This window comes from Ciconia boyciana, chromosome 4 (genome assembly GCF_034638445.1).
Source record: "Ciconia boyciana chromosome 4, ASM3463844v1, whole genome shotgun sequence".
Classification (NCBI taxonomy): Eukaryota; Metazoa; Chordata; class Aves; order Ciconiiformes; family Ciconiidae; genus Ciconia; species Ciconia boyciana.
The window spans coordinates 639,439-659,427 of NC_132937.1; positions in this window are offsets into that span (position 1 = coordinate 639,439).

Consider the following 19,989-nt stretch of genomic DNA (forward strand, 5'->3'; position numbering starts at 1 on the left):
TATTAAACTGTTCTTATCTCAACCCATGAGTTTTCTTACTTTTGCTCTTCCGATTCTCTCCCCCATCCCACCTGGGGGGAGTGAGCGAGCGGCTGCGTGGTGCTTAGTTGCCAGCTGGGGCTAAACCACAACAATCCTTTTTGGCGCCCAACGTGGGGCACGAAGGGTTTGAGATAATAACAGATTAACCAGAGCGTATTAAGGAATTTAGATCTGTTAGTAGTTGTGGGATGCAATATTGATCCATCTGTTCTTAGCATTGATTTACCTGATGCGTTTTTCTGAATCCCTTTGGCAGCAGAGTGCAGGCCACAGTTTGCTTTCACTTGGAGGGGCATCCAGTACACCTGGAATCGACTGCCCCAGGGGTGGAAACACAGCCTCACCATTTGCCATGGACTGATCCAGACAGTGCTGGAACAGGGTGAAGCTCCAGAACATCTGCAATACATTGATGACATCATCGTGTGGGGCAATACAGCAGAGGAAGTTTTTGAGAAAGGGAAGAAAATAGTCCAGATCCTCCTGAAAGCCGGTTTTGCCATAAAACAAAGTAAGGTCAAGGGACCTGCACAGGAGATCCAGTTTTTAGGAATAAAATGGCAAGATGGACGTCATCAGATCAAAATGGATGTGATTAACAAAATAACAGCCATGTCTCCACCAACCAGCAAAAAGGAAACACAAGCTTTCTTAGGCATTGTGGGGTTTTGGAGGATGCATATTCCAAATTACAGTCTGATCGTAAGCCCTCTCTACCGAGTGACCCGGAAGAAGAACGATGTCAAATGGGGCCCTGAGCAACGACAAGCCTTTGAACAAATTAAACGGGAGACAGTTCATGCAGTAGCCCTTGGGCCAGTCCGGGCAGAGCAGGATAATGAGAAATAAGAACAAATCTAAAAAAACTCCTTTCCCCCACCTCTCACTTCTTCCCAGGCTCAACTTCACTCCAAAATTCTCTACCTCCTCCCCCCAAGTGGTGGAGGGGGATGCGGAATGGGGGTTGCGGTCAGTTCCTAACGCTTCGTCTGTGCTGCTCCTTCCTCCTCACACTCTTCTCCTGCTCCAGCATGCGGTCCAACCCACAGGAGACATTCCTTCACGAACTTCTCCATTGTGGGTCGTTCTTCAAGAACTGCTCCAGCATGGGTCCTTTCCACAGGGTGCAGTCCTTCAGGAACAGACTGCTCCAGCGTGGGTCCCCTGCAGGGCCACAGGTCCTGCCAGCAAACCTGCTCCAGCATGGGCTCCTCTCCACGGGGCCACAGTTCCTGCCAGGAGCCTGCTCCAGCACGGGCTCTCCACAGGGTCATAGCTTCCTTCAGGGCACATCCACCTGCTCCAGCGTGGGGTCCTCCATGGGCTGCAGGTGGATATCATCTGCTCCACTGTAAACCTCCATGGGCTGCAGGGGGACAACCTGCGTCACCATGTTCTTCACCACAGGCTGCAGGGGAATCTCTGCTCCGGCGCCTGGAGCACCTCCTCCCCCTCCTTCTTCCCTGACCTTGGTGTCTGCAGAGTTGTTTCTCTCACATATTCTCACTCCTCTTTCCTGGCTGCTTCCAGTGAAAATGGAGGCAAAAAAATTTTTTAGTACCTCAGCCTTCTCCATGTCGATTGCCACCAGTTCTCCTGTCTTATTTACCAGGGGGTACATTTTCTTTAATCTTCCTTTTCTGAACAAAGGCCCTGACACTCCCTCACAGAGCTGCTGGTTACTCTCGCCCTCTCCCATCATTCTTTGTTTAAAGCCCTCCTTATGAGGTCAGCCATCCTAATGGCAAAGATACCTTTGCCACACTTAGTGAATAGTTTTGCAGTGTTCTGGCATCTACACTGGGAATTCCAGCAACCCACTGTGTCTCTGACCTTTACAGACATGCCAGAAGAAAATCTACAGTGTAGATGCAGCTTAAGGGTTTGCGGAATTGGGATTTAGTTTCTTCAGCAGTACTAAGCATGGTCAATGCATACAATTATCTGTTGCTAACTGACTGGTACATCTTTTTAATAGACTAATACATTCAAACAACTTTGTAATCTCATTAAGAATAATTTGCTGTTATTTAAAATGCTAAATGGTGATCTCATTTACAATGTTCACGATAAAGATGCAAACATGGCATTACTGAAAATAAGAGAGGAACAAAAGGGAAATTTGCCCTAAATATTATCATATTTTTCCTGGGAAACTATGCCCTGAATACTTTTACTGTAAGTGTAAAACATCAGAAAGGACAGATCCAGTTCAAACGAATATTCAAATGGATTCGTTGATATCTGTTAGATGTTCAATTACTGTCCAGCTAAAAAAGTATGTGTGGGTGTGAGAGGGAGGGGAAGTAACCTTTAAAATACCCTTAGAAATTTATTTTTCAAGAGTTATCCCTCCTTTTTCATTCTTCCATCAAAGTCTATGGCCATAGCAACTCTTAACTGTCACCTTCAAATGTCAGATCTAATCGTGACTGGCCTCACAAAAGGTCCATAGTGAAACAAGCTATTTCTCACACATAAACTACAGAATCTGTTTTCATCCAGCCTCTGTCATCAATGATTATTATTGAAATTTTCAATATGACAAATAATGTTTGACATGCATAGTTCCAAAGAAAATATTTTCACTATCTGGTTTGCTGTTTCCTTTCTCTTTTTAAACCTAAATGTGACTCTCACTAGGTTAAATTTATCGAATGAAAACAGGTAAATGTTTTGGGTCAAATTATGGCAGAAATCAGAACCAATCCCTTTGAAGTCAGTGAAATTGCACACTAGGGTAAGGTCAGTATATTCTAATGTTAATCAAATGAGCTGTTTATCCAACCACTACAGAAAATCTGTTGTTATCAGTACAACTACTGGCTACAAATCAAAAGGGCATGAATAATGAATAGGAAAGTCATTTAATTATTAAAGTTAAAAACCAAAACCATATCTAACATCCCTGCAGTGAATTAGGTCACTTGGTATGCAAAGAGAATTCAAACTGAAACTCAAGTCTTGTTTACAAAGAAGCTTTGTATAGAGCCCAAGAACAGGAAGGGAAAAAAGCAATGGTTTGATTTCAGAGAAAGAGAAATTAAATTACTATATGCCTGGGCCATAATAACAAGCAATACTAGAAAGTGTTGCAAAAATATTTTGTGGTTTTTAAAGTGCTAGAAACATTACAACTCACAGGATGTGGGACTCAGAGGGACTGAAAGATTAAGTGATTTGCCAAAGGTTATACATCCATTTTGTTTCAGCACCAACAGAACCAAACCTGTTTCTTCTGATTCTTCTTGCATGACTTATTCTTAACTCTGGCATAAGGATCTGCAGACTATTATTTAAAAGTCTCTTTATTTTTAGATATCAATTGATACAGGGTCAGTATCAGTTTTATCTTGACCTAAAGACTTTTAGAACACTGCACCAACCATGAGGAGGCCTGGTTTCTATTCCTACTTCTGATTCTGACTTTCTGCAGAGTGTTTCAGGCAAATAACAGCCTTTTTTGCCTCAGGATTTGTGCATGTAAGAGAGGGAGAACAATATTTGACCCCTACACTGGTGTGGCATACTGTAGGAAATGTACCATAGAAATAGGTCAAAGGCTTGCTGCAATCTTACAAGGAAGAAGTGTCACAAAGATTTGGGTCTTCATAAAGAAATAAATCCCAGTGAAGCCCTTAATATTAACATGGAGGTACACATCCACTCAGAACCACATACAAAGACTATGATGCAGAGAAGCACCTTGCTGAAATAGCCATTGTCTCCATCCAAGCCATGATCTGGACACCAAAAGTGTTTTCATGACGGTTTGCATGAGAACAAGCTCAATACTCTGCACATGAGTAAGGTCAGTTGAAATCTTCCTCTTTACGAGTATCTGAAATATGGCAGCAATGTATTAATGGATTATTTTAGCTGGTAAATCTGATAGAAGTTTGTGCAAAAGGGTGCAAAGAAGGGGGCCTCAGTTGAATTACTACCACTGTAACAGTCTCATATATGGTGGTGACACACCACAGAACAGTTTCCCCAGCAGGTATTTGGAACAGCTGTCCCTGCTAGGGTAGAGGCATCAATGCAGAGGGAGCTTCAGATGGTGGATGCAGCCCTCCAAGTCCCAGGCTGCAGGGAGTGCCTGGGGCCTCTCTCTGATGCCAGGAGAGATGGCCCTCTGTCCTGCAGAAGGTGTGCTGTCTTGGAGGAGGTGTGGAGGAGTTAAGGGAGGAAGTAAGCTGGCTGCGCAGCATCAGAGACAATGAAAAAGAGGTAGACAGGATCTTCTCTGAGACACAGCAGCTTGAGGAGCCCCTGACCCCAACCTCAGTAGAAGAGTGGGCAGTGTCCACACCTAATATTAAGATAGTTGCAACCTCTGGAAAAGGTGAAGGATGGAAGCTGGTGATTTCTGGCACCAAGAGGAAGGCTCCTGCCCCACCTAAAGGCTTACAACTACAAAATGGGTTTACTACCCTAAAAACTGAGGAGGATCCGGATGTGCTTTCAAGAAATGCATCTGGGCCAACTGACCCTAAACCATGCAAGACCACCAGGAAGAAGCGTTGAGTCATTGTAATGGGTGACTCCCTGCTGTGGCGGACAGAGGCACCCATCTGTGGACCTGACTTATCAACTAGAGAGATTTGCTGCTTGCTGGGGGCTCATATCTGGGATATTGTGGAGGGACTTCTGAACCTTGTCTGACCCTCCGACTATTACCCCCTGCTGTTCTTCCATGTGGGGACCAATGATACTGCCAGGGGCAGCCTGGAGAGTATCAAAACTGACTACAAAACAGGAGAACTGGTGACAACAGACATGGAGAAGGCTGAGGCACTCAACAGCTTTTTTGCTTCTGTTTTCACTGGCAATCTCTCTTCCCACATCTCTCAAGCTCCTGAACCTCAAAGCATGGACAGGGGGAATTAAGTCCCTCCCATTGTAGGAGAAGATCAGGTTCAAGATCACCTGAGGAACCTGAACATACACAGGTCCATGGGACCCGACGAGATACATCCCAGGGTCCTGAGGGAACTGGCTGACGTAGTTGCCAAGCCACTGTCCATCATATTTGAGAAGTCGTGACAGTCAGCTGAAGTCCCCAGTGACTGTAGAAATGGAAAAATTACATCACATCAATTTTTAAAAGGGGTAGAAAGGAGGACCCTGGGAATCACAGAATCACAGAATCGTATAGGTTGGAAAAGACCTTTAAGATCATCGAGTCCAACCATTAACTTAACACTACCAAGACCACCACTATACCATGTCCATAAGCACCTCATCCAAACATCTTTTAAATACCTCCAGGGATGGCGACTCAACCACTTCCCTGGGCAGCCTGATCCAATGCTTGACAACCCTTTCGGTGAAGTAAAATTTCCTAACATCCAGTCTAAACCTCCCCTGGCGCAACTTGAGGCCATTTCCTCTCGTCCTATCACTTGTTACCTGGGAGAAGAGACCGACCCCCACCTCTCTACAACCTCCTTTCAGGTAGTTGTAGAGAGCGATGAGGTCTCCCCTCAGCCTCCTTTTCTCCAGGCTAAACAACCCCAGTTCCCTCAGCCGCTCCCCATCAGCCTTGTGCTCCAGACCCTTCCCCAGCTTCGTTGCCCTTCTCTGGACACGCTCCAGCACCTCAATGTCTCTCTTGTAGTGAGGGGCCCAAAAATGAACACAGTATTCGAGGTGAGGCCTCACCAGTGCCGAGTACAGGGGCACAATCACTGCCCTAGTCCTGCTGGCCACCCTATTTTTGATACAAGCCAGGATGCCATTGGCTTTCTTGGCCACCTGGGCACACTGCTGGCTCATATTCAGGCGGCTGTCAACCAACACCCCCAGGTCCTTTTCTGCTGGGCAGCTTTCCAGCCACTCTTCCCCAAGCCTGTAGCATTGCATGGGGTTGTTGTGGCCCAAGAGCAGGACCTTGCACTTGGCCTTGTTGAACCTTGTATGATTGACCTCGGCCCATGGATCCAGCCTGTCCAGGTCCCTCTGTAGAGCCTTCCTCCCCTCAAGCAGATCAACACTCCTGCACAACTTGGTGTCATCTGCAAACTTACTGAGGGTGCACTCGATCCCCTCGTCCCCATCATTGATAAAGATATTAAACAGGACTGGCCCCAACACAGAGCCCTGGGGAACACCGCTTGTGACCAGTCGCCAACTGGAGTAAACTCCATTCACCACCACTCTTTGGGCCCGGCCATCCAGCCAGTTCTTCACCCAGGGAAGAGTACACCCGTCCAAGGCATGGGCAGCCAGTTTCTCCAGGAGAATGCTGTGGGAAACCACGTCAAAGGCTTTACTGAAGTCTAGATAGACAACATCCACAGCCTCTCCCTCATCCACTAGGCGGGTCACCTTGTCATAGAAGGAGATCAGGTTGGTCAAGCAGGACCTGCCTTTCCTAAACCCATGCTGGCTGGGCTTGATCCCTTGGTTATCCTCTACATGCCGTGTGATGGCACTCAGGATGATCTGCTCCATCAGCTTCCCCAGTACCAAGGTCAGGCTGACAGGCCTGTAGTTCCCCGGGTCCTCCTTCCGGCCCTTCTTGAAGATGGGTGTCACATTTGCTAACCTCCAGTCAACTGGGACCTCCCCAGTTAGCCAGGAGTGCTGGTAAATGATGGAAAGGGGCTTGGTGAGCACTTCTGCCAGTTCCTTCAGTACCCTTGGGTGGATCCCATCAGGCCCCATAGAGTTGTGAGTGTCTAAGTGGTGCAGCAGGTCACTAACCATTTCCCCCTGGATTATGGGGGCTCCATTCTGGTCCCCGACCCTGTCTTCCAACTCCGGGGGCTGGGTACCCAGAGAACAATTGGCCCTGCTATTAAAGACTGAGGCAAAGAAGGCATTAAGTACCTCAGCCTTTTCCTCAGCCTTGGTCACTGTGTTCTCTCCCCCATCTACTAGGGGCTGCAGATTCTCCTGAGCTCTCCTTTTGCTGCTAATGTATTTGAAGAAGTATTTTTTGTTGTCTTTTACAGCAGCAGCCAGATTGAGCTCTAGCTCTGCTTTGGCCCTTCTAATTTTCTCCCTGCCCTCCGGAAGTGTAAGGTGGCAGTTCTGCTGACCCCCCTTGCTGCTTCTCCAAGAATCAAAAACTCTATCATTTTGTGATCACTCTGCCCAAGATGGCCTCCAGCCATCACATCACCCACAAGTCCTTCTCTGTTCGTGAACAAGAGGTCCAGTGGGGCACCTTCCCTAGTTGGCTCCCTCACCAGCTGTGTCAGGAAGTTCTCTGCCACACACTCCAGGAACCCCCTTAGACTGTTTCCTCTCTGCTGTATTGTATTTCCAGCAGACAGCCGGTAGGTTGACATCCCCCATGAGAACAAGGGCTAGCGATCGTGAGGCTTCTCCCAGCTGCTTATAGAATAGTTCGTCAGTCTCCTCATCCTGGTTGGGTGGTCTGTAACAGACTCCCACCACAATATCTGCCTTGTTGGCCTTCCCCCTGATTCTTACCCATAGACACTCCACCCTATCATCACCATCATCAAGCTCTAAACTATCCAGACACTCCCTGACGTATAGGGCTACCCCACCACCTCTCCTGCCTTGCCCATCCCTTCTGAAGAGTTTATAGCCATCCATCTCCACACTCCAGTTGTGCGAGTCATCCCACCATGTTTCCGTGATGGCAACCATATCATAGTTTTCCTGATGTACAATGGCTTCCAACTCCTCCTGCTTGTTGCCCATGCTGCGGGCATTGGTGTAGAGGCACTTCAGCTGGGCTGTCGTCCATGTCTCCTTCATAGAGGAACACCCCTTGTGTGCTTTGAGGTGTTTCACTGGCATTTCCCCCTTGGCTCCTATTGCCTCAGTATCCCCTAGCTCAACTCTGACTTCAGCTGTGCCCCAGCGTACCCTGCACATCTCAGACACAGGCTGAGTGCCCTCGCTGGCACCCACTCCCTCTAACCATGGCACGTCGTCCCTCAGCTTCTCTCGGGCAAGCCTGATATCATCCCCCTCACACTTCGAGTCTAGTTTAAAGCTCTGTCGATGAGCCCTGCAAGTTCCTGAGCAAAGATTCTCTTTCCCCTTTGAGAAAGATTAATCCCATCAGACGCCAGCAAGCCTGGTGCTGTGTAGGCCATCCCGTTGTCAAAAAAACCAAATCTGTGGCAATGACACCAGCCACGGAGCCATGAGTTGATAGATTGGGTGCCTCTGTTCCTTCTGGTGTCACTGCCCACAACTGGAAGGAGAGAGGAGAAAATAACCTGGGCTCCAGAGTCCCTTACCAGCCGTCCCAAGGCCCTGAAGTCTCTTTTGATCGCCCTAGGACTTTGTGTTGCAGCTTCATCGCCCCCCACATGGAAGAGCAGTAGGGGGTAATAGTCCGAGGGCCATACCAGGCTAGGGAGTATCCTCGTGATATCCTTCACCTGGGCGCCAGGGAGGCAGCAGACTTCCCTAAGAGGAGGGTCCATCTGGCATATCGGACCCTCGGTTCCTCTCAGAAGGGAGCCCCCCACAACTATAACCCATCTTCTCTTCCTTGTGGAGGTGGTGTTAATACAAGAGGTACGTTCTTCTGACCTGGGCGACGACACCTCTGGTGTAGATGGACTGTCGTCCCCATCCTCCATTGCCTGGCCTTCCACCTCCAGGGCCTCATACCTGTTGTGCAGAGGCACCTGGGGAGGCGAGGTGGGCAAGGAGGGCTTGGACTTGCCCTCCATTCACTCTTTTCCTTTGAGCTGCTGCCTTCAGCCCGGTGGGGGGGATACAGGATCCCCTTGATCGTGGGTTCTTACTGGTGGCTGCTGCTGCTCCTGTTCCTGTCTCGGGGGGGGCAGAGCATGGCACCACCAGTCGATCTCTTTCTCAGCCTCCCTGATGCTCCTTAACCTTTCTACCTCCTCCCATAGCTCTGCCACCATGCAGATCAAATCATCTACCTGGTTGCACCTCACACAGCTGTCCTCACGGCTGCCATCTGTGAACAGTGAGAGGCCCTGGCACTCCCTGCAGCCTGAGACCTGGGCGGCTGCATGTTTTCATGGGAGCTCTGTCTGGGTAGCCACATCCACTCTGGCGAGCACAGAGGGCATCGCTTTCTGACGAGTGAAGACCATAGCTGAGTTTCTTCTGGAAGGATGGGGACTACCGACTGAACTCACTTTTCACAGTTCCTCTTGAGCTAGTAGGTGCCTTTGCCTTCCCCACTCGCCCTGCCTGCGGGAACTGCCGCGCAAACTGCTGTGCCACGCCCTTCCGACGTGCCATGCCCTTCCGACGCACCACGCCCTGTTTGCCCGTCCTGTTCGCCGCGCCCTGGTTGCTCGCGCTCCCTGGGGGCTGCTTTTGTATGGGAGGGGAATTGCCGCCGTCACTCTTGTCCCCACCCACGCTGAGTCAGAGCCGGGCCCTCGTCAGGAGCTCCCGCCTTCCTGCTCAGGGGCCAGGCCGTGGCTGCAGTAGCCCTCTCTCTCCGTGCCCTCTTTTTTTTTTTTCCTCCCTTCCCTGCGTGGTTTTGACGTGGTTTAGCCGATCCAGCAGCGGTCCCCCAACGCGGTCCTCTGTCTCAGAGCTGCTCGCCTCGGAGTCTTCGCTGAAATGACCAACCTCTGAATGACCAACCTCTCAGCCTCACCTCTGTGCCTGGTAACATCATGGAGCAGATCCTCCTGGAAGTTATGCTGAAGCCATATGGAAGTCAGGGAGGTGATTAGAGACAGCCAACATGGCTTCCCCAAGGGCAAATCGTGCCTGACTAATCTAGTGGCCTTCTATGATGGAGTGACTGCATCAGTGGACAAGGGAAGAGCCACGGATGTCCTCTACATGAACTTCTGTAAGGCCTTTGATACAGTCCCCCACAACATTCTGGCCACTAAATTGGAGAGATATGGGTTTGATGGATGGACTGTTAGATGGATAAGGAACTGGCTGGATGGCCACATCCAAAGAGTTACAGTCAAGGGCTCAATGTCCAAGTGGAAACCAGTAACGAGTGGTGTCACTCAAGGGTCCATAGTGGGAACAATACTATTCAATATCTTCATCAATGACATAACTAGTGGGATTGAGTGCACCCCTTATCTCAACCCACGAGTTTTCTCACTTTTGCTCTTCCGATTGTCCCCCATCCCACCGGGGGGGAGGGTGAGCGAGCGGCTGGATGGTACTTAAGTGCCTAAGAGACTAAAGGTCTCTTGTTAGTACTTAAACCCAGCAGTCCTCATCCTAACATTTACTTCCCTAAACTTTATAGTTCTGTGAGCAGTTCAGTTTCTGTCTTTACTAGTAAGTGCCTCAGCTTTTTAAACTAAATTGCTCCTGCAAAAAAGGTGACTCTGCTAAGAAAGTGATCTGACAAGCATCAATCATAGCATCACGCAGTTGACACCTGCAGGAATTGGAAGATGGTAGTTGGCTTGATCTTGCACCTTAGGTAGGTAGGAACTTCTGACTGGAGCTTGGCATAGCAATTTTAGGAACAATCATTCTCAAAACTGTCAAATGCAAAGGGTCTAGGAGAACATGACCGATTTTTTTAATGGGAAGAAAAATATCATCTGGACTTCTGTGGAATGGAGTCTGTTATGTTTCTATCAAAATGGTGAAACTCCTAATTTAATTAACACCTCTTGCCACAAGGATGGGCTATAGTTCTGAATCTAAATGCATATAATACTGCAGCACAAACTAAGCCCATGTTATGCATTACACAGGTAGTCCACATACAATCAGAAAGTAGATTTGCACAAAAGCATGACATTTTTAGTTCAGCAACCAAAACAAAGAACTTTTAAATAAATAGGGTGGGTAATGAACAAGACACGTTATTTAACAGGAAACAAGACTGTTTTGCTTTTCACATTTTTTCTCCTTTAAAAAATAGATTGATTTCTAAACAACATATTGTATCGAAACAAAACTTCAGAAAGATTCATTCTGAAAGTGTCTAAACTGAATGTTTCTCCACCTAAAAAGATTCTAATCAAAACTATTTGTCAAATATGACCACAAATCATGAACAGTTGGTAGGGTTTTTTCCCACAGAACATGTCAATCTGCACTAACAATAAATTTGTACCATCACCACCAGTGTAGATTCTGAGAATGGTAATTATCCCAGTCAAAGGCATAGTTACAATATGCAAGGTTTTGTAAGAACACTTTACCAAAAATACCATGCTGTGATTCAGATTTCACTGCAGTATCACTAGGTCTCCACTAAAAGTATTTCACTTTCATCGGTGAACATTTACCACTGTACAGCCTTAAAAACAACAGAACATACTTTTTGTTGGTATAGAAGTTTACTAAGGGTCTAGTACTAGATTACTAGATTTGTTTCTTTTCAAGAAAAGCCTTTAATAGCTGGAATGACCAAAATGGGGAAATCCTTTCTATGGATAGGGTCTGCATGGCATGCTGTGTGTGGATCAGAGGCCCGTTAGATGCTGCATGTTCCCAGCATCTAAAGGGATGTAAGATTATCTATATTATTCTTTCTTTCTTTATAGTGTTAGCTCTAATAAATAGCATTTAAAATGACACTTTACAGACTGCTTTTCTTACTGGGATCATAACAAACCAGCAGCACCTGGTGCAAAGGACTAGGTCCCCAAAATAGAAGCAGCAGAACATCTCTACAGCTACTAAATAATTAATGCATTAAAATATCATATTAGCCCTTTGGGGCCACAGCAGATCGCTAGAAGTTCAAGCTCTGTTAATTGCCTAAAAAGTTTTGGCTCCTTTTAAGAATCACAGAATTCTCCAAACTGCAAATATGGAGTGATGCCTAGAGTCCTCAGCAAAGTATGATTCTGGAGTGACTACAGAGCTCTGGGGGCGGTAGTCAAGGGCATGGGGGCCCAGGTGGTGCTCTCCTCAATTCTACTGGTGAGGGTAAAAGGCATGAGGAGGATATTACAGATCAATAATTGGCTGTGGAACTGGTCTTGGCAACAGGGTTTTGGTTTCTATGACCATGGGGCCCTGTTTGAGGATCAGCGTCTGCTTGGTAGAGATGGGATCCACCTCACTAAGTGGGGCAAACGTATCTTTGCCTGTAGGATGGCTGACCTGGGGCTGATCTGGTAAGGAGGGTTTTAAACTAGGAATAATGGGGGACGGAGAGAGTTACCAGGAGCCCTGTGAAGGAGTGATGGACAGGGTAGACAAGCAAAGGGCCTGGGGTGATGTGACAGAAAAGGATCACAAAATCAAAAAAATAGGGCTTAAGCAGGGTCACATCCAGCATTTGCATGTAAGCAAGGAAGTGTCTACAAGGCACTGTTATGGAGAAATCCCCAAAATCCTTTCTAGGGAGTCAACATGCTGGGGTGCCTCTCTAAAGTGCCTGTACACTAATGCATGCAGCATGGGGAATAAACATGAGGAATTAGAGATCTGTGCACAGTTGCAGGGATCTTGCTGGGATCACAGAGACATGGTGGAATGGCTCCCGTGACTTGAAAGTTGCAATGGAGGGATACAGGCTCTTTAGGAAAGACAGTATGGGAAGACAAGGAGGGGGAGTTGCCCTTTATGTGAGAGAACAACTGGAATGTATGGAGCTCTGTCTGGGGATGGATGATGAGCCAACTGAGAGCTTACGGGTAAGAATTAAAGAGCATACAGGTATGGGAGACATTGTAGTGGATGTCTGCTATAGGCTGCCTGACCAGGAAGAACAAGTGGATGAGGCCTTCTACAGACAGCTAGGAGCAGCCTCACATTTGCAGGCCCTCATCCTCCTAAGGGACTTTAACCACCTCAATATCTGTTTGAGGGACAACAGAGCAGGGCATAAGCAATCCAGGAAGTTCTTGGAGAGCATCAATGACAACTTCCTCACCCAAGTGACAGAGGAGCCAATGAGGAGAGGTGCTCTGCTGGACCTCCTGCTCACCAACAAGGAGGGGCTCGTTGGGGATGTGAAGGTCAAAGGCAGCCTTGGCTGCAGTGACCATGAGATGGTGGAGTTCAGGATCCTGAGGGGAAGGAGGGAGGAGGGTGAAAAGCAAGCTCACGACCCTGGACTTCAGGAGAGCAGACTTTGGCCTTTTCAAGGATCTACTTGGAAGAGTCCCATGGGATAAGACTCTGGAGGGAAGAGGGGCCAAGGAAAGCTGGTTAATATTCAAGGGTCACCTCCTCCAAGCTCAAGAGCGGTCCATTGCAACGAGCAGAAAGTCAGGCAAAGATCCCATGAGGCCTGTGTGAATGAACAAGGAGCTCCTGGCCAAACTCAAATGCAAAAAGGAAGCATACAGAGGGTGGAAGCAGGGATGGGTAGCCTGGGAGGAATACAGAGACATTGTCTGAGCATGCAAAGATGCAGTTAGGAAAGCCAAAGCCCACCTGGAACTGAATCTGGGCAGGGATGTCAAAGGCAACAAGAAGAGCTTCTAGAAGTACATCAGTGGAAAAAGGAAGGTTAGGGAAAATGTGGGCCCGCTGCTGAATGGAATAGGGGACCTGGTGACACAGGACATGGAAAAGGCTGAGGTACCAAATGCCTCAGTCTTTACTAGCAAGACTGGTCTTTGGGAATCCCAGGCCCCAGAGACCAGGGGCAAAGGCTGGAGCAAGGAAGATGTACCCTTGGTGGAAGAGGATCAGTTCGGGGAATACTTAAGCAAACTGGACGTACATAAGTCCATGTGCCCTGATGGGATGCACCCACGAGTGCTGAGGGAGCTGGCAGATGTCATTGCAAGGCCATTCTCAATTATCTTTGAATGATCATGGCAACTGGGAGAAGTGCCTGGAGACTGGAGGAAAGCAAATGTCACTCCTATCTTAAAGAAGGGCAAGAAGGAAGATCCAGAGAAGTGCAGGCCAGTCAGCCTCACCTCGATCCCTGGGAAGGTGATGGAGCAGCCAGTCCTGGGAACCATTTTCAGGCACATGAAAGGCAAGAAGGTGATCAGGAGTAGTCAGCATGGATTCACCAAGGGGAAGTCATGCTTGACCAACCTGATAACCTTCTATGATGAAATGACTGGCCTGGCAGATGAGGGGAGAGCAGTGGATATTGTCTACCTTGACTTCAGGAAGGCTTTCAGCATTGTCTCCCATAAGATCCTCGTAGAGAAGCTGTTGAAGTATGGGCTGGATGAGCAGACAGTGAGGTGGGGTGAAAACTGTCTGAACGGCTGGGCACAGAGGGTGATGATCAGGGGAATAAAGTCTAGTTGGAGGCCAATAAGTAGTGGTGTACCCCAGGGGCCAATACTAGGTCCAGGCCTGTTCAATATCTTCATTAATGATCTGGATGATGGGGCAGAGTGTACCCTCAGCAAGTTTGCAGATGACAAAACATGCTGCGGGCCACACAGCTGGAAAGCAGCTTGGCAGAAAGGGACCTGGTGGACACCAAGTTGAACATGAGCCAGCAATGTGCCCTTGCTGCGGGGAAGGCTAACGGTATCCTGGGCTGCATTAGGCAAAGTATTGCCAGCAGGTCGAGGGAGGTGATCCTTCCCCTGTGTTCATTACTGGTGAGGCCACACCTGGAGTCCTGTGTCCAGTTCCTGGGCTCCCTAGTACAAGAGACACATGGACATACTGGAGAGAGTCCAATGAAGGACCACGAAGAGGATTAAGGGACTGGAGCATCTCTCCTATGAGGAAAGGCTGAGAGAACTGGGACTGTTCAGCCTGGAGAAGAGAAGGCTCGGGGGGATCTCTTCAATGTATATAAATGCCTGAAGGGGGGGTGTAAAGAAGACGGAGCCAGGCTCTTTTCTGTGGTGCCCAGTGACAGGACAAGAGGCAATGGGCACAAATGGAAATACAGGAGGTTCCACCTGAACATCAGGAAACCCTATTTTACTGAGAGGGTGACCAAGAAATGGAACAGTTTGCCCAGAGAAGTTGTGGAGTCTCCCTCCTTGGAGATATTCAAAAGGTATCTGGACATGGTCTTGGGCAGCCTGCTCTAGGTGGCCCTGCTTGAGCAGGGCGGATGGACCAGATGACCTCCAGAGGTCCCTTCCAACCCACACCATTCTGTGATTCTGTGATTCATTGTTTCTGTACATGAGCTTGATCAGCAGTCCAACTCAAATGCTTCTGAATCAACTGCACACTCTCCCGTGACAGCTCAGGCATCGCAATACTAATAATGGGCATGGGATGGGAATGCATGATCATGCAATTCTCCTTCCAGGCATGATAATACAGTCTCCTTATGTGGACAACTCCCCGTCTCTAGAGAGAGCTAGGAAGAGCTGTTAGCTCTTGATGGCCCTGCTTTGGGTGGGATTTCCAAGGTAATGCCTCCCTGGAACCTCCCTTTTGTTCCCAGGAGAAGCAGACATCTACTACTCCCCTGACTCAGCCCAGGATTAACAGCTATCTTTTATTTTGTGCCAGTACTGCCCCCCAAGCAGAGCTTCTAAATTAAGAGCCCCTTTTTGTTAACACATTGTTGTGGTTTAACCCCAGCCGGCAACTAAGCACCACACAGCCGCTCGCTCACTCCCCCCACAATGGAATGGGGGAGAGAATCGGAAGGGTAAAAGTGAGAAAACTCGTGGGTTGAGATAAGGACAGTTTAATAGGGAAAGCAAAAGCCACGCACGCAAGCAAAGCAAAGCAAGGAATTCCTTCACTCCTTCCCATGGGCAGGCAGGTGTTCAGCCATCTCCAGGAAAGCAGGGCTCCATCACACGTAGTGGTTACTTGGGAAGACAAACGCCATCACTCCGAATGTCCCCCCTTCCTTCTTCTTCCCCCAGCTTTATATATGCTGAGCACAACGCCATATGATATGGAATAGCCCTTTGGTCAGTTGGGGTCAGCTGTCCCAGCTGTGCCCCCTCCCAACTTCTTGTGCGCCTGGCAGAGCAGGGGAAACTGAAAAGTCCTTGACTAGTGTAAGCACTACTTAGCAACAACTAAAACATCAGTGTGTTATCAACATTATCACAGAATCACAGAATCGTATAGGTTGGAAAAGACCTTTAAGATCATCGAGTCCAACCGTAAACCTAACACTACCAAGACCACCACTATACCATGTCCATAAGCACCTCATCCAAACGGCTTTTAGATACCTCCAGGGATGGCGACTCAACCACTTCCCTGGGCAGCCTGTTCCAATGCTTGATAACCCTTTCAGTCAAGTAAAATTTCCTAATATCCAGTCTAAACCTCCCCTGGCACAACTTGAGGCCATTTCCTCTTGTCCTATCACTCGTTACCTGGGAGAAGAGACCGACCCCCACCTCTCTACAACCTCCTTTCAGGCAGTTGTAGAGAGCAATAAGGTCTCCCCTCAGCCTCCTTTTCTCCAGGCTAAACAACCCCAGTTCCCTCAGCCGCTCCCCATCAGCCTTGTGCTCCAGACCCTTCCCCAGCTTCGTTGCCCTTCTCTGGACACACTCCAGCCCCTCAATGTCTTTCTCGTAGTGGGGGGCCCAAAACTGAACACAGTATTCAAGGTGCGGCCTCACCACTGATGAGTACAGGGGCACAATCACTTCCCTAGTCCTGCTGGCCACCCTATTTTTGATACAAGCCAGGATGCTGTTGGCCGCCTTGGCCACCTGGGCACACTGCTGGCTCATATTCAGGCGGCTGTCAACCAACACCCCCAGGTCCTTCTCTGCTGGGCAGCTTTCCAGCCACTCTTCCCCAAGCCTGTAGCGTTGCATGGGGTTGTTGTGGCCCAAGTGCAGGACCTTGCACTTGGCCTTGTTAAACCTCATACAATTGGCCTCAGCCCATCAATCCAGCCTGTCCAGGTCCCTCTGCAGAGCCTTCCTCCCCTCAAGCAGATCAACACTCCCGCACAACTTGGTGTCATCTGCAAACTTACTGAGGGTGCACTCGAACCCTTCGTCCAGATCATTGATAAAGATATTAAAGAGGACTGGCCCCAACACAGAGCCCTGGGGAACACCGCTTGTGACCGGCCGCCAACTGGAGTAAACTCCATTCACCACCACTCTTTGGGCCCGGCCATCCAGCCAGTTCTTTACCCGGCGAAGAGGACACCCGTCCAAGCCATGAGCAGCCAGTTTCTCCAGGAGAATGCTGTGGGAAACCACGTCAAAGGCTTTACTGAAGTCCAGGTAAACAACATCCACAGCCTTCCCCTCATCCACTAGGCGGGTCACCTTGTCATAGAAGGAGATCAGGTTGGTCAAGCAGGACCTGCCTTTCCTAAACCCATGCTGGCTGGGCTTGATCCCTTGGTTATCCTCTACATGCCGTGTGATGGCACTCAGGATGATTGGCTCCATTACCTTCCCCGGCACCGAGGTCAGGCTGACAGGCCTTTAGTTCCCCGGGTCCTCGTTCCAGCCCTTCTTGTAGATGGGTGTCACATTTGCTAATCTCCAGTCAACTGGGACCTCCCCAGTATGCCAGGACTGCTGGTAAATGATGGAAAGGGGCTTGGTGAGCACTTCTGCCAGTTCCTTCAGTACTCTCGGGTGGATCCCATCAGGCCCCATAGACTTGTGAGTGTCTAAGTGGTGCAGCAGGTCACTAACCATTTCCCCCTGGATTATGGGGGCTCCATTCTGGTCCCCGACCCTATCTTTCGACTCAGGGAGCTGGGTACCCAGAGAACAATTGGCCCTACCATTAAAGACTGAGGCAAAGAAGGCATTAAGTACCTCAGCCTTTTCCTCAGCCTTTGTCACTGTGATCCCTCCCCCGCCTACTAGAGGCTTGAGATTCTCCTGAGCTCTCCTTTTGCTGCTAATGTATTTGAAGAAGTATTTTTTGTTGTCTTTTACAGCAGCAGCCAGATTGAGCTCTAGCTCAGCTTTGGCCCTTCTAGTTTTCTCCCTGCACAGCCTTGCTACACCTTTGTAGTCCTCCTGAGTTGCCTGCCCCTGCTTCCAGAGGTTGTAGACTCTCCTCTTTTTCCTGAGTTCTAGCCAAAGCATTATTCTCATACTAAACTCCAAACCACAGCACTATACCAGCTACTAGGAAGAAAATTAACTCTATCCTAGTTGAAACCAGGACACACATGTAAATCTAAAATGACTCCATAAGAATAATTTTCATATAAATATGGGGTCTACACATAGCAAAACAGAGAGTAGAAGAAAAGAAGAAAGGAGGCAAGCAAGCAAATCCAAACTTAACACCAGGGACCTTATCTCCACTCACCGCAAAACTTAAGGAGAGGTATAATTCTCCCCACTTTACTCATAGGAGAAGATGAAGCTTTATCTCTTTCATACACACACATGCTCTCTCACTCTTTCTTTCTCTTTTCCTAATTCTTTCAGACACTTCTATCTTTAGTTAGTCATCCTTGCTGTAAGTTTCTTTAAATTGTAATTGGATAGTCTTCCAGGTTCTGGAGGGCCCTTTTGTCAGAGGAATTTCTGTGGATATATAGCTCCTATTTGATGAAATGTAGAGTTGCTAAATTAACAAAGGACTGACTAAAGATACGATTCCTTGCTTGTAGTAGAAATCCTGTTTTATCAGCAACTGTTTTTAAGGAACCCTAAAACAAAATGCTTATGCTTGTACATTCATGTTCCCATGTTCCTGTATTTTATTTTCTGCCAAATTAGACTCTGAATTTATGAATATCATGATCGGGGGGTGTGTGTGTGTCGCACTGAGAATTTGGATCTTAGCCTGCACGCTTGCTACCCTCGGCCTTAGAGATCCCAAATGTGTAGGCACCATTTGAACTAATTTCCCCAGATCAGTTCCATTTTTGCATTTTCTCTGAGTGTACATGTGGCTCTTATTCACATGCAAAAGCCCTACACGTAACATGGAGTTATACTTACATCAATAAGCTGCTGCTGATCCTTCTCAGACATATTGGTCAAACTATAGTACTTTCCAGAAAGGTCTCCTTTCAGCCCAGCTAGAGCAGTGACCACAACATTTTCCACTTCTCTTCTCTCTGCCCTGGTACAAGCTGGAGGAAGGCTGAGGCCCTGGGTGCTACGACCAGTACGTACACATGAGAGGACATAGCGTTCATCAAAATGACCATGGGTGATCTGAAGGAAGAATGTTTTTTAATTTACACTCAATCCCCCATTTTGTACACTACCATTTAAAAAACCCATCATACAAAAATGGGGCATCTTTCTGCCCAGGGATTACAACCTCTCCTAGATATCACAGAACATTAGGAACCCTTCAGTGTTTCAGATACTAAGGGGGTTTTTTTTAGGAACTCCAAAGTTCTTTTGCTGACTGAATGTGGCAAAGTAACCAGCTGATCCTTCTTAGCTCCAGCATGGAATATGAAAGGATCTGAGTGGCTTTTGGAAATATGGATATGAACATAGAAAGAAGGCCAGGTATGAAAGATCTTTTGAAAGACGAAAGCCCAAGATGACGCTAATCTACACCATTATTGAACTATGAAGGAAATACTAAGCAATGGGTGTTATCCCACAAGTGTGAGGTTGTTTACCCAGTGTGCGAGATGCCAATGTACACACAGGGCAGAGGTATTTTATTTCATGTCTGCGCAGAGATGGGTGCTAGCTGGTAGCTCCACAAAGTCATAGCTCTTCGGTCATACAGGTCATACATTACTGTCCTTGGGAGTAAAGCACATCCTGGAGAAATATGCAAGCTAATTAAGATGTTTTGGGAACCATCTGAAGCTACTAGCAGAAGTGTGATAAGAAGGACCCTCATGTGAACTATCCTCATTATAATACTAAAAGTCACACCCCTTGAGCTGGAGACCCTGGCCCAAGCAGAGAGCCCTCACCTTTGGGCATACGTAGAATATTAAAGTAGCACTGTAGCTTTAAGTTGAAATAAGAGAAATGTAGACCAATAGAAAACTGCTTTGTGTAATTACTTATGCATATGCACAACTGGACTGTATAAATACTGTACCTGTATGACCGAACTTTGTGCTAGCTTTGTGGAGCTACCACCTAGCACCCATCTCTGCGCAGACATGAAATAAAATACCTCTGCCCTGTGTGTATATTGGCGTCTCGCACACTGGGTAAACGACCTCACACTTGTGGGATAACA